The following is a 13,342-nucleotide window of genomic DNA, read 5'->3' on the forward strand; positions in this document are numbered from 1 at the left end:
AGATAAATTAATTCTCATTATTTTATTAATAATTCTATGATCACTAAGTAACTGTTTTTGGGAAGCAAAATATACAGCCATTTAGAAAACTCACAAAATTTATTAACAGAATTGTAACTTAAAAGAGTGTCAATCAGGAACTGGTGCTGTGGTGTAGTAGGCTAAGCCTCTGCCCTGGGCCTCTGCACCTGTGTGGGAGACCTGAAGAAGCTCCTGGCTCCTGGCTTTGGATTGGCCTAGCTCCAGCCCTTGCAGCCTCCTGGGGAGTGAACCAGTGGGTGGAAGACCTTTCTGTTTCTCTTTCTCTCTCTCTCTCTCTCTCTCTCTCTCTCAAAGAAATAAATAAAATATTTTTAAAAGATATTTTATTTTTTAAGAAAGATTTTATTCATTTGTTTGAAAGGCAGAGATACAGAGAGGCAGATATACAGAGAGGAAGACACAGAGAGAGCAAGAGAGGTCCTCCATTCCCTGGTTCACTCCCCCAGATGGCCACAATTGCCAGAGCTGCACTGATCAGAAGCCAGGAGCCAGGAGCTTCCTCCAGGTCTCCCACGTGGGTACTGGGGCCCAAGAACCTGGGCCATCTTCTACTGTTTTCCCAGGCCATAGCAGATTACTGGATTGGAAGTGGAGCAGCCGGGACCCAAGCCAGTGCACATATAGGATGCAGGCACTGCAGGTGGTGGCTTTACCTGCTATGCCACAGCGACAGGCCCCATAAATAAATCTTAAAAAAAAAAAAAAAAAAAAAAAAGAATGTCAATCAATCTTTAAGGCAGAAAGATCTGAGTCCAAAACTGGTTTGGACTCATCCTAGCTGTTTAACCTTATTGTGATAGTCTAACCTTGCTGATACTCAGTGTATTGTCTGAAAATACAAATAATTGCACTGCATTGTGAGGATATGAATATTAGCTAATTTAAAGCAACAGATTGTAGTATTATGAGCAAACACCAAGTGGTTATATTTTCATATCTCACATAGATTTTGCCTAAAAAAGGGAATGTGGAAATAGCAATGAAGTGGGAGGTGTCACAGAGCACAGTGAGAATGAGCAGAGAAGTGTTGAGACGATTTGGAACATTAATTACCACTTTTAGTAAAGCAGAGGAGACCTCAGGGCTTCAGCGAAAAACCACCTTTGCGGGAAGCAAAGAAGAGATCCTTAATTTTATCAGTAGCATCATCATCCATTTAATATGGCTTTGAAAGGGCACAATGAAACCTTAGCAGGAAGGACTTCCTTTTCCTTAGAACTTAACAGTGAAACTTGGTATACACTGCTTTCAGCTTTTCTTTTCACAAAAAGTTTTCTGCTTTGCACATTTCTTCCCTATCAGCTTAAATAATCTGTTCATAAATGCGAAGACCCAGATTCCCCGCGCAGACAAGAAAACCTGTGTACCTTCCTACGTTTTCCACACACCTGGAGCTGGAGCCATCAGGTGCACACAAGCCCTCAGGGCGGACAATGCGCTGCCGCGTCAGGGAGTAGGGCGCGGAGCGAAATTCACGCAATCACATCAAGCGAATTCTTCACCTCAGCAGTCACCTAGGGGAACTGGGAGCGGCCGGCCAGAGGGACACGGGTTCTGTGACGCTCACCGAGGACTAGGTGTCTGTTATCACGCACGCAGGAAAAAGCTGTCCCCGCGGCACGAGCAGGGAAGTGCCGCCGCGGCGCCCCCCTCCTCAGCTGCCCTCGGCGGGGGCCGGGTTTACACCGACCGCCCGAGGCCTCCAGCGAAGCTCGGCTCCTTCCCGGCGGAGGAGGGGGCGGGACCCGGGGGCCGCTCCCTCAGCCCTCGGGATTGCTGCCACCCCCTGGCTGCGCTCCAACCCAGCCGCTCAGACGCGGCCGCAGCCCCGCAGACCGTGGAGGCGTCAGCGAGCGACAGCCGCGTCGCAGCTCCGGGCCTCGGGCTGGGCGAGCCCGCGCGGGAGGGCACCCGGCCCCAGCACAGGGGGCAGCTCGGCGCGCCTCAGGTAAGTGCCTGACGGGCTCGAGCTGGCGTGAATGTGGCGCATGGAGGCAAGACTTGTGGGGTCGGGAGAGACTGAGCGAGCGAAGATGTACTAAGTGTAACTTTCCCATTTTCCGCTCTGCTTGTGCGCACAAGCACCGGAGAATTCAAAGGTGATGCCGCTCTGGCTAGGGCGACCACACCATTCCACATGCAAACCGGGATGCCTCTGGAGGGAGAGGGGAAGCTCCGCTAACAGGCGAAACCGCGAGGTTGCCCGCCTGCTTTTGGCCAACTCTGCCCCGGTGACCTGTCCCAAGTTGCCGAGCCCTTTGCCCTCGCGCCAGCAATGCCGTGTCGTTTTCATTGGGTGGCGCCTCCGAACCCCAAACAGCAAGCTGGCCGCCACGGGGTCAACAAGGACCCGAGTTCTAACCCGCTCTAGGCCGGCGTCGGGCTTTGTCACTTCACCTCACCGGTCTGGGTACATTTGATAAAATAAGGGAGAAGGTAGGAAGGCACACTTTTTTTTTTTTTCCGGTCCGCACCGGGAATCTGAGCCTTCCCATTTATGAACAGAGTATTTAAACAGAAAGAGAAGAAACGCAGCCGCTTGTTTTATCAAATTGGGATTTCCCTTGCTCCTAGACCCCAGCAGGCAATAGCGGTGGGCTCAGGGACAAGGTGGTGGCAGGGGCTGAGGGAGCCAAGAGCCAGGGTCTCAGCTGCTGGCTGCCGCTGAAGCTGCAACAACCCCTTGGGAAAGCTTGTGATGGAGCTCCCCCCGGGGTGAGGGAGGAGGTGACTCTGCCTTACCCACTACCCCGGGGCAAATGCCTTTCCGTGTGAACCTGAGTCTTTCGGATCCGTCCCGTCCCTTCTTTATGGCGTTCCTCTCAGGGAGTGTAGCCTGAAAATCAGGTCCTTCAGAAAAGCTGCTGGCAAAAGGTAGACACCTGGGAAGCACTGAGACAAACACCCCGCAGGTGGTGTTATCAGCTGGAGTCTGTGCAGGACGTCAAGGTGGATTCGAGGTCGATGACCGCTGCTTACACATTCAGCTAGAAAAATGCAAAAGCTACACTTACCATGGTTTGGTATTGCACTGGTATTGCTCTGAGTACTGCATTTCTCTTTGCGTACCTATAGATTCGAAATCCATCTGTCCACTGTATCTCTTCACAAAATGCATTCTTTCTTACTGACATTGCCACATATTTTTAAAAAACTGTCTATAATTTACTATTCAGAAAGTGCAGAATTTGGATTGTAAGATGAAAAGTGATGACCACAAAGCCCACAGCAGGCACTAAAATGAAGGAGGTTTTGAATTAAGGTTGGTTAGACCTTTTAAAAAACCTTTGTTTACTGTTAGTGTAAACAGTAGTGCCCTCCCACGGACAATAACTTAAGAGAGTTCACTTCTAAAAAGGTGTTTTAGATGCTAAAATGATTAGTAATTGACCTTTTAATCTTTACTGCAACTTCCTTCTACAAATTATCAAAAGCTAATAGACTGCCTTATACCTTATGCAGAATATTTAAAATGTGTCAAATTTCATTTCTGTTAAAGATTTTTTTCCTCTTCTTTAGTCAATTTTAATCTTATGTTTAGATTAATGTTGGATGATTTGAATTTTTTAATATTTTTTCTAATTACTTAAACTCCTAGGCAAGTTCAATTAAAGAATGTGGTTTTACAAATTTATTGAGACAATATACATATCATAAAATCCACCCCTTTTGAGGGTGAATGATTTTTAGTAACTTACTCCTTTCGATGACTTTTCAATAGCTTTTAGAAAGTTTACCAAGTTGTAAAACTACTATCGTAGTCTAGTTGTAGAATATTTGTAGAATCCCTCATGCCCATTTGTAATTAATCTTTGCTACCACTTTACCTCCAGGCAACCATTAATCAATGTCTGTATTTGGCCTTTTCTGATCATTTCATATAACTGGAAAGTCATACTATATTTTTTTATTTATGCCTTCTTTTAGCTTCATGATTTTGAGATTCATTAATGTTGTGGTATACCAGTACATTTCACTTATTTTTCTTGCTTTATATTTGATTTTTCCATTATATGTATATACCATATTTTATTCATTCAACAGTTGATGGACATTTGGGTTGTTTCCAATTTGAATCTATTATTAACCATGGTGCTGCTAAGAACATTCACATGTGGGTCTTTGTAAGTACATTTCATTTTCATTTCTCTAGGGTAGATACTTAGCAGAAGAGGTTTTGTTATTGTTCTTTTGATAAATTTGTGTCTAACTTTTAAAGAATATTATGAAATTTTAATTATATTTATAAAATGCAGAAAATTCTGGAGAAATAAATGTTTACTTCCAGATCATATATGACTTAATATGTATGAAGAGAAAGTAAGTACTTTGGCTTCCTTATAAATTTTAAATTTAGAGCTCAAATACATCCAACAATTTTAGGAAAATGTAGTATTTCTTAGAAATAAGATATTGCCCACATGAGACACAGTGACTCCTGTTGTTGATTTAACAATTTGACACTCTTGTTTATGGCGTCAGTAATCTCCCTAGGCTCTAGTCATGAGTTGCCAAGGCTATGGAAGCCTTTAGAGTTGGCCGACTTTGATCTTATTCCGATAGGGTCATAGTTAAAGTGGAAGTTCTCTCCTCCCTTCAGAGAAAGGTACCTCCTTCTTTGATGGCCCCATTCTTTCCACTAGGATCTCACTCGCAGAGATCTTTCATTTAGGTCTTCTTTTTTCTTCCAGAGTGTCTTGGCTTTCCATGCCTACAATACTCTCATGGGCTCTTGAGCCAGATCTGAATGCCTTATATGTCTCATGTGGGATCTGTCCTTAATGTGTTGTTCAATGTGAAGTGATGCTATAAATAGTACTAAAACAGTATTTTTACACTTTGTGTGTCTGTGTGGGTGCAAACTGATGAAATCTTTACTTAGCATATACTGAATCGATCTTCTGTATATAAAGACAATTGAAAATGAAAAAAAAAATTGGAAATTGCATAGAAAATTAATCAATTTTTAAAAAATATCATGTAGGATCTCTGTCTTTAATGTGCTGTACACTGTTATTTAATGCTATAACTAGTACTCCAACAGTATTTTTTCACTTTGTGTTGCTATGTGGGGGCAAACTGTTGAAATCTTTACTTAATATATACTAAACTTATCTTCTGTATATAAAGAGAATTGAAAATTTATCTTGATGTGAATGGAAGGGGAGAGGGAGCGGGAAAGGAGAGGGTTGCGGGTGGGAGGGAAGTTATGGGGGGGGGGAGCCATTGTAATCCATAAGCTGTACTTTGGAAATTTATATTCATTAAATAAAAGTTTAAAAAAAAGAAATAAGATATTGCTTTTTAAAATCTTAAATGAGAGTGAATAGGGCCTCATCAAGGATAAATGACTATCAATGTACATTGAAAATGAAAATTAAAGCAGCTTGAAAATTATATTTTAGGGTATTGATGAGATTCAGCCCCGAATGGCTTGTCAGTGAAGTCAGTGATTTCTCACTCCTTCTATTACTGACTTTATAAAGCAGGATGAATTTGTATTCTCTGACACGTAGGCTGTTAAAAATGTGATGATGTCCAAAAGTTGGCTGTTTAGTTGGAGAACAGGGTTCAGAGATGTCTAGAGAAGAATGAAATGTTCCAGATTTGCATATATTCCTGAACAGGAAGAATTAATCTCACCTAGAATTGATTAACTGAACCTTGAATTGATTAGAAACAGGATTTCTCAGCCTGCAAATGTGCCAAAGAAATGCATATGCTTTCAGACATATAGTCTTTTTAAAAGAAGATTTATGTATGTATTTGAAAGTCAGTTACACAGGGAGAGGAGAAGCAGAGAGAGAGAGGTCTTCCATCCGATGGTTCACTCCCCAATTCCAGCAACAGCTGGAACTGCGCCAATCCGAAGCCAGGAGCCAGGAGCTTCTTCCGGGTCTCACACGCGGGCGTGGGGGCCCAACGACTTGGGTCATCTTCTTACTGCTTTCTCAGACCGTAGCAGAGAGCTGGATTGGAAGTGGAGCAGCCGGGTCTCGAATCGGCGCCCATATGGGATGCCAGTGCTTTAGATCAGGGCATAAACCTGCTGCGCCACAGCACCGGCCCCAGACATGTAGTCTTTAGTCCAGAAAGATTTCACACTTGTCTCAGAGAATAGCAACAGAAACATTAATAGCAATGTAGATGGAGTTAGACAGTGTCCTGTACCTCCTATACCTCCTAGATTCTCCCTTCTTCCAGCCCTGTTTCCTTCTAAGCTCCAAGAGCTGCAAGCATGATGAATGAGAATTCCCATCCTCATGACAATATAGGAACCAGCATGGTTAACTGTAGATTTTCATTTTTTGGGTGAAATAAAGGGAGAAACTGAGAACCAGTTTCAGGAATGAAACCATAGAAGATAGGAAAGAATTAAGTAGTTTTCCCAAGGATGCTTATATTTTAATTATCATAAACTTATTTGCTTCTAGACTAATTTTTTTTATTTATTTGACAGGTAGAGTTATAGACAGAAAGAGAGAGACAGAGAGAAAGGTCTTCCTTCCATTGGTTCACTCCCCAAATGGCCACTATGGCCAGAGCTGTGCCAATCCAAAGCCAGGATCCAGGTGCTTCCTCCTGGTTTCCCATGTGGGTGCAGGGGCCCAAGCACTTGGGCCATCCTCCACTGCCCTCCTGGGCCACAACAGAGAGCTGGACTGAAAGAGGAGCAACCGGGATTAGAACCGGCTCCCATATGGAATGCTGGCATGTATGTGTGTAAATAAGGATGGCTTACAACCCATGTAATTACATTACTTTATTTCTTAAGAATAAGTTTTTCTTTCTTTTTTTAAGGATTTATTTATTTAGTTGAAAGAGTTAGAGAGAGAGGGACACACACACATACACACACACACAGAGGAGAGCGAGAGAGGAGAGAAATCTTCCATCCTCTGGTTTCCTCCCCAGATGGCTGCAATGGCCAACTATAGGTCAGTTCAAAGTCAGGAGCCCAAGACCAAACACTTGGGCCATCTTCTGCTGCTTTCCCTAGGCCATTAGCAGGGAACTGGATTGGAAGTGGAGCAGCTGGGACTCAATCTGGGTCCCATATGGAATGCTGGCATTGCAGGTGGAGGCTTTATCAGCTACATCACAATGCCAGCCCTAGAATAAGTTTTCTAGTCATGGGACTTCTAGGACCAGTTACCATAACTCAAAATTCTGAAATCGGGGCAGGCCATTTGTCCCATATTGAAGTGCCTGGGTTTGATTCCTGGCTCCAGCTCCCAATTCCAGCTTCCTGACAACGTAGAACCTAGGAGGCAGTAAGTGATGCCTCTGATAGTTCGATCCCTGCCGACCATGTGGGAAACTTGAGTTGAGTTCCTAGCTCTCAGCTTTAACCCAACCTAACCCTGACCACTGTGGGCATTTGGGGAATGAACCTGTGGATGGGACCTTGCTGTCTTGTGTATCTGCCTGTCTCTCTGTGTGTGTGTCTCTATCACTCTTTCTCCCTCTCTCACTCTGTATCCCAAATATATAAAATCCTTAAAAATGCTGAAATAAACACCTCTTGTGTTTATTTATTTAAACACCTTTCCCAAAGAGGTCTTGATAGCAATAAAAAGTCAGGTAAATGTTATGATGGATTTTGTCATACTCTAAAGGCTTATAAAGGTCAAAGGAAGCTACAAAGGCCAGGGCTTCTACAGAAATCACTCTGCCTCTCAGTTCTTCCAATCCAAAAAAGCCTATTTATTGCAGCAAAGAAGCAGGAATTTTCACAGTAGGGAACAGTTAGAACAACAAACCATGCCTCTGTGTCTTTTTAACATGCCATGAAGTTGTAAATACCTATTTATCTATCTGTATTAGCCCTGAGGATGTTGGATTTAATGGATATTATATAAACTGTTAACAGTTGTCTAAGCAAGACATGCCAAAGAGTGAATCAAATCAAGGCAGCAGAATTAGAAATGAAGAAGAGTATTCAGGGGCCCATGCCGTGGCACAGAAGGTTAATCCTTCACCTGCAGTGTCGGTTTCCCATATGGATGCCGGTTCTAGTCCCTGCTGCTCCTTTTCAGATCCAGCTCTCTGCTATTGCCTGGGAAAACAGGAGAAGATGGCTCAAGTCCTTGGGCCCCTGCACCCGCATGGGAGACCAGGAAGAAGCACCTGGCTCCTGGCTTCGGATCAGCACAGCTCCGACCGTTGTGGCCATTTGGGGAGTGAACCAATGGAAGGAAGACCTTTCTTTCTGTCTCTCTCTCTCAACTGTCTGTAACTCTACCTCTCAAATAAATAAAATATTAAAAAAAGAAGAGTATTCAGATTCGAGAAATATTAGGAGCTGAAACTGATTAACTCTTAGGAGAGCTGGTATACAACATTATGGGTAGATGGGAATGAAAGGTGCTTCTCAGATTCTTGGTTTGAGGTTGAGGGATGGCACTATTTATAAACATGAGAAGGTAGGAGTGCAGATAGTTTTGTGGGTGTACTGGGTTAGATAGTGTCTCTCCAAATTCATGTCATCCCCAGAACCTCAGAATATGACCTTATTTGGAAATAGAGTCATTGTACATAAGATTAGGCAGAATGAGGTCATACTGGAGTAACATGGACTCATAAACAAATATTACTGATTTCCTTATAAGAAGAGGAGAAGAGACACAGAGACAGAAACACATAAAGAGGAGATGAGTATGTAACAATGGAGGTGGACATGGAAGGTATGTGATTGCAAGTCAAGATGCCAAGGTTTGCTAGCAACCACCAGAAGCTGAGAGAATGGCATGGATCAGATTGTCTCTGTGAGCCCCCAAGAAGGAACCAAACTTGCTGAAACCTTGCTTTTGGACTGCTAGCCTCCTGAACTGTGTGAGGATAAATTCCTGTGCATGAAGGCACTGTGTTTTAATTTGTTATATATAAGAGCTCCAAGAGGAGAATACAGTGAATATCAAGGAAGATAATGAACAAAAGATATATCAGAGGTGAAGATATCCAAGAAGCTGTTGTATAACAAACCCAGGAGATGTTGAAACAATTGACATTGGCATGCAGGAGGTAAGTCTAATGATGAGACTTCATATAACAATAACATAGAATGAGAAGGGAAACAGGAAGCCTGGAAAATGAGTTCCCTTGGGAGTTGAAGAGAAGCAGCTGGAAAGGGCACTGCCATAACAAGAGTATGTGGAACTTACAAATGTGTAACATCATTGGAACAAGTTATAGTCCTAAAAGGGCCTAGCATTTTTGACAAATAGAAAGTAAGAGCAATGGCATTGTGATTAGGAGGTGGAAAAAGGAAGTAGGAAGTAAGAAAATGGGGTCATCCAATGTTGGGTACTCATCCTAGGATAATAGGTGAAAAATAAAGAAAGTTGGGTAGGTGGATTGACTCAGGACACAGGGTCAAATTTTCAGTTGCCATAGGAATCATCAGTGTGGGAGAGGCTAAAGGTATAGAAAGATAATTCATGGGGCTGTTTACCAAACGACAAAGTTTGATTAAGGGCAAAAATGATGACCTTAAACATAAGTATGTTTGCCAATCTGTAATAGAAGCTTAAACTTTTTCTAAGGGAGAAAAATTTGTATTTTTATTTCCATGGAAATAGCAATGTCTGTCAAGAGAAGGGAAACTACTGTGTATTGAGCAACCTGCCAGGCCTCAGATGAGGTACTTACATGTGTTTCATTAATTCACCAACCTGTGGAGTTGGTGTTATGGCTCTGCGTTCCAGATAGGTAGGTGATGAGTATCTATCCAAAGTCATTTAATAGAAAGTGGCAAAGCTGAAATTAAAAGTCAGATTAGAATGGTCCTTAAATCTGCAATATTCTACTATTCTAACTCAAACTGAACAAAATTCCCAACACATTCACTCTTACTGGATATTCTTCATAGTCACCACTGAGCATGGGATGCACAAAACTCTTGTCCTCTGGTCATTTTTAAAAGTGGTTGCAATAAAGGCAACATGATAAATTTGGCAGTGCATTTACTGTATCCTGATATAGTCAAATTCCTATATCACTGTGGTAAACCAGGCTGTTTCAGGTTTTCCATTCATGTGTACCATATAGATTTGATAATGTGGAAATGAGACCTGCAACAATAGGGGAACAAGTTTTATTCATTTGCCTCAAGAAAGGTAAAGAGAGAGTTTTCAGAGGAAGTGAGGAGTATTCTCCTTGTAGGGTAGATCTGGATCAACTCTCTGAGATCTTTGTGGATTTTTTGCCAAAGTAAACTTCAAATAAAATCCAGGATGGTTCATTCCAGCTCTCAGAAGTCCATGTTTTCAGTAACAAGTTTGAGTGCTTTGAAAGGAAAAATTTTTATTTTTATCAACACTTGTTTTTAAAAGATTTTTATTTATTTGAGAGAGTTACAGACACAATGAGAGACAGAGAGATAGGTCTTCCATCTGCTGGTTCAATCCCCAAATGGCCAGCACTGGCCAGAGCTGGGCTGATCCAAAGCCAGGAGCTAGGAGTTTCTTCCCATCTCTCATGTGGGTGCAGGGGCCCAAGCACTTGGGTCATTTTCCATTACTTTCCCAGGCAGTAAGCAGAGAGTTAGATCAGAAGAGGAGCAGCTGGGACATGAACCGGCATCCAAATGGGATACTGGTGCCACAGGCGGAGGTTTAGCCTACTATTCCACAGCACTGGACCCCTTATTTTTACCAACTCTTAAAAAAATGTATTTTATTCCAACTTGTTGAAAACTTCTCCTTTATGTCAATAATTATTTTTAAAAATATTAATTTATTTATTTGAAAGGCAGAGTGACAGAAAGTCACACATACACACACACACACACACAGATTTCCTATCTGTTGGCTCACTCCCCAAATGCCAAAATGGCTGCAACAGCCAGGGCTGTGGTATGCTGAAGTCAGCAGCCAAGTTTTCCATCTGGGTCTCCCACATGGGTGACCCTGTCCAAAGCACTTAAGCCATCCTTTGCTGCTTTTCTAGGTGTATTAGAGGGAGATGGATGGGAAGCTGAGCAGCCAGGACTAAAACTGGCACTCTGTTTTGAGATGTGGGTGCCACAAACCTCTGTGCCACAATGCTGGCCCCTGTCAATGATCGTTACTGATCTTAACTGTCAATTGATTTGTTTCTTTTATGTAGATTTTATTTCAATATGATCCACCTAAAATATGGATTAAGTCTAATGAAAACAGTTTAAATTCTATCTTAGGATACCTTGAATTGTTTTATGTAGGTGTTGTTAAAAAACTTATCTGCTTATTACCATAGAACTATATTTTATAAAATATTTTTATTTAAATTCTATGTTTTCATAATTATTTCAATAATAAGTATCTTCTAGTCATTATATCTTTGTAATGATTTAGTTTTACATTATTGTAATAACGGTTTGCAGTTTAATACTACTTTTTCCCTCTTAAAATTATTCTTACGAGAATAAAAATAAATATAAACATAAAATTAAAAAGAAAACGAATGAGATTGTTCATTATTATACGACGTGCCATATTAAAGAGGTTTTGGTTAGGTAACATTTCACATCTTAAGGATATAAATTATAGCATTTTCCACTTTGCTGAAAGGCCACCTTCCAATTTCATTGTTCTCCATGATGATTATTAATTTAACAGATAAAAAGAAAAGCAAAATAAAGAAATGAACATGTCCAAACCATTAAAACACTTTGCTTTAACTATTAGTAATATTTAAATGTAGAATTCAGTTTTTCCAAGGACAACATTTGCTTAGTATTGTAAATTCTTTACTGAGTTGCAGATGTGAAAATACCAATTTTTCTTCTTTCATACTCATACTTTTGTCAGCTTTTCATCATTACATTATAAGGAGTTATTCCACATGCTATTTCTGAACAAGTAATATTTGCATTTAATATTATTTATAATTTAATATTATTTGTTTTAGGTTTAATATACATTGCAATGAAAATTGAAAGCCAGAAATTTGTTTTTTAGAAAACAAAAGTGATATCATATCATATGCCTTCTTTCCCCTGTAATGAATCATCTTTCCCAGGAAAAAAAATTACAATTTTTTAATGGCTACACAATGTTTCTTTGAAATATTTAAATAATCCCCGATTGGTAGTTTACAGAATGTTGATAAATTTTGTGTTATAAATGTAGATAACTTTTTTTATACTGTATACACCTGTCTGATTAATTCTTTTAACAATTCTTTAGACAGAATTACTGGGGCAAAGGTTATTGTTTTTAAAATTTTTTTATATATTTAGCAAATTATTTTTCAGAAAGCTTATGCAATTGCAATCAAAAAATCTTATTTACATACCAATTCAGTTTCCAAATTTTTGGGTTTAGAAATCAGTGTGTAAATATACATCATATTTATAATTCTTTGGTAGCAAGGCTAAAGATTTTTAGCTAGCCAATATGTTTATTAGATTTCTTTACGAATTATTATTTTAATTATTTGTCCATTTGTTCAATTCCATTGTTTACCATAGCAAACAAAGAACGAAGGCCATTAACTCTGCATGTGTCTTATGCTGCAATCTTAAAATCTGTTTTCTTTTTTCCCTTGTTAGGGCACATTGCTTTGTAGAATCAATAATTTTCTTTGATGACAAATTTATCAATTTATTCTAACATAGTCTGACTATGTTAAGTTTAAGAAGGTCATTCCCATTTACAAAGTTATTCACCCACATTTGCTCATTGTTCTTTTGATGCCTATTGTTTCTAAACAAAATTTTAAATCCTTTGTTAGTTATTTTAGTAAGGAGTCAAGTAGAAATATAATTTTATTATTTTTTAATGTCTAGTCTTGTCTTAAATCCATTTGTTCTGTAAGTGGTTTCTTTCCTATCGATTTGAAATAGCATTCAATGCTCCCTCACTCTTGCACTGTTTTGGAGCTCACCCTCCTCAAAATTGTTCTCATCATTGCCAGGCAATCCACCCATGTGCTTTCTTGCTACCATTCCTGCCCTTGACTGCAGACTCAATTGCTTCCCTAAGCAAACTTAATCCACATCTGTCATTCACCACCTGAGCCCCCAAAGGAAAAGAAAGGTCCATGCCCTATCTCATAGCCATTAGTGTTCCTAAATTCCCCTATTACCAGATTTGGAGCATATAATTTTGTTAGTTTTGTGAAGCAGCTAATTTCTAAAGCTTCAAATCTCTGTTTTTATCATTTGCTCATTTTTCCCTTCTCTTTGTCTTGAAAATTGGTTATACTGTTTGCTGCCTCTTCCCTGACCCAATTTCTTCTTTTAATTCTTTAAAAACTATTCTGTCAGACCCTCCAGAATACCTATTCAATCATAATAAATTCCTCTGTATTATTA

General features: G+C 40.4%; 1 protein-coding gene and 1 pseudogene across 6 annotated transcripts in view; one reads left to right on the plus strand and one right to left on the minus strand.

The window, feature by feature from the left end:
* The window catches only part of LOC133757086 (microtubule-associated protein RP/EB family member 1-like), a 46,903-nt pseudogene extending 45,434 nt beyond the window's left edge, over positions 1 to 1,469 (minus strand).
* A 421-nt stretch (positions 1,470 to 1,890) lies between these two features.
* PKIB (cAMP-dependent protein kinase inhibitor beta) overlaps positions 1,891 to 13,342 on the plus strand; it is a 133,801-nt gene continuing 122,349 nt past the window's right edge. For 5 of the 6 annotated variants that reach the window (XM_062187701.1, XM_062187696.1, XM_062187699.1 and 2 more), the window contains exon 1: positions 1,891 to 1,990. The gene's annotated coding sequence lies outside the window, so the exon portion shown is untranslated. Of the gene's footprint in view, positions 1,991 to 4,086; positions 4,167 to 13,342 lie in introns of all 6 variants that reach the window. The other variant, XM_062187700.1, reaches the window with a different exon arrangement.

The sequence above is a fragment of the Lepus europaeus genome, chromosome 3 (genome assembly GCF_033115175.1).
Source record: "Lepus europaeus isolate LE1 chromosome 3, mLepTim1.pri, whole genome shotgun sequence".
In the NCBI taxonomy this organism is placed as follows: Eukaryota; Metazoa; Chordata; class Mammalia; order Lagomorpha; family Leporidae; genus Lepus; species Lepus europaeus.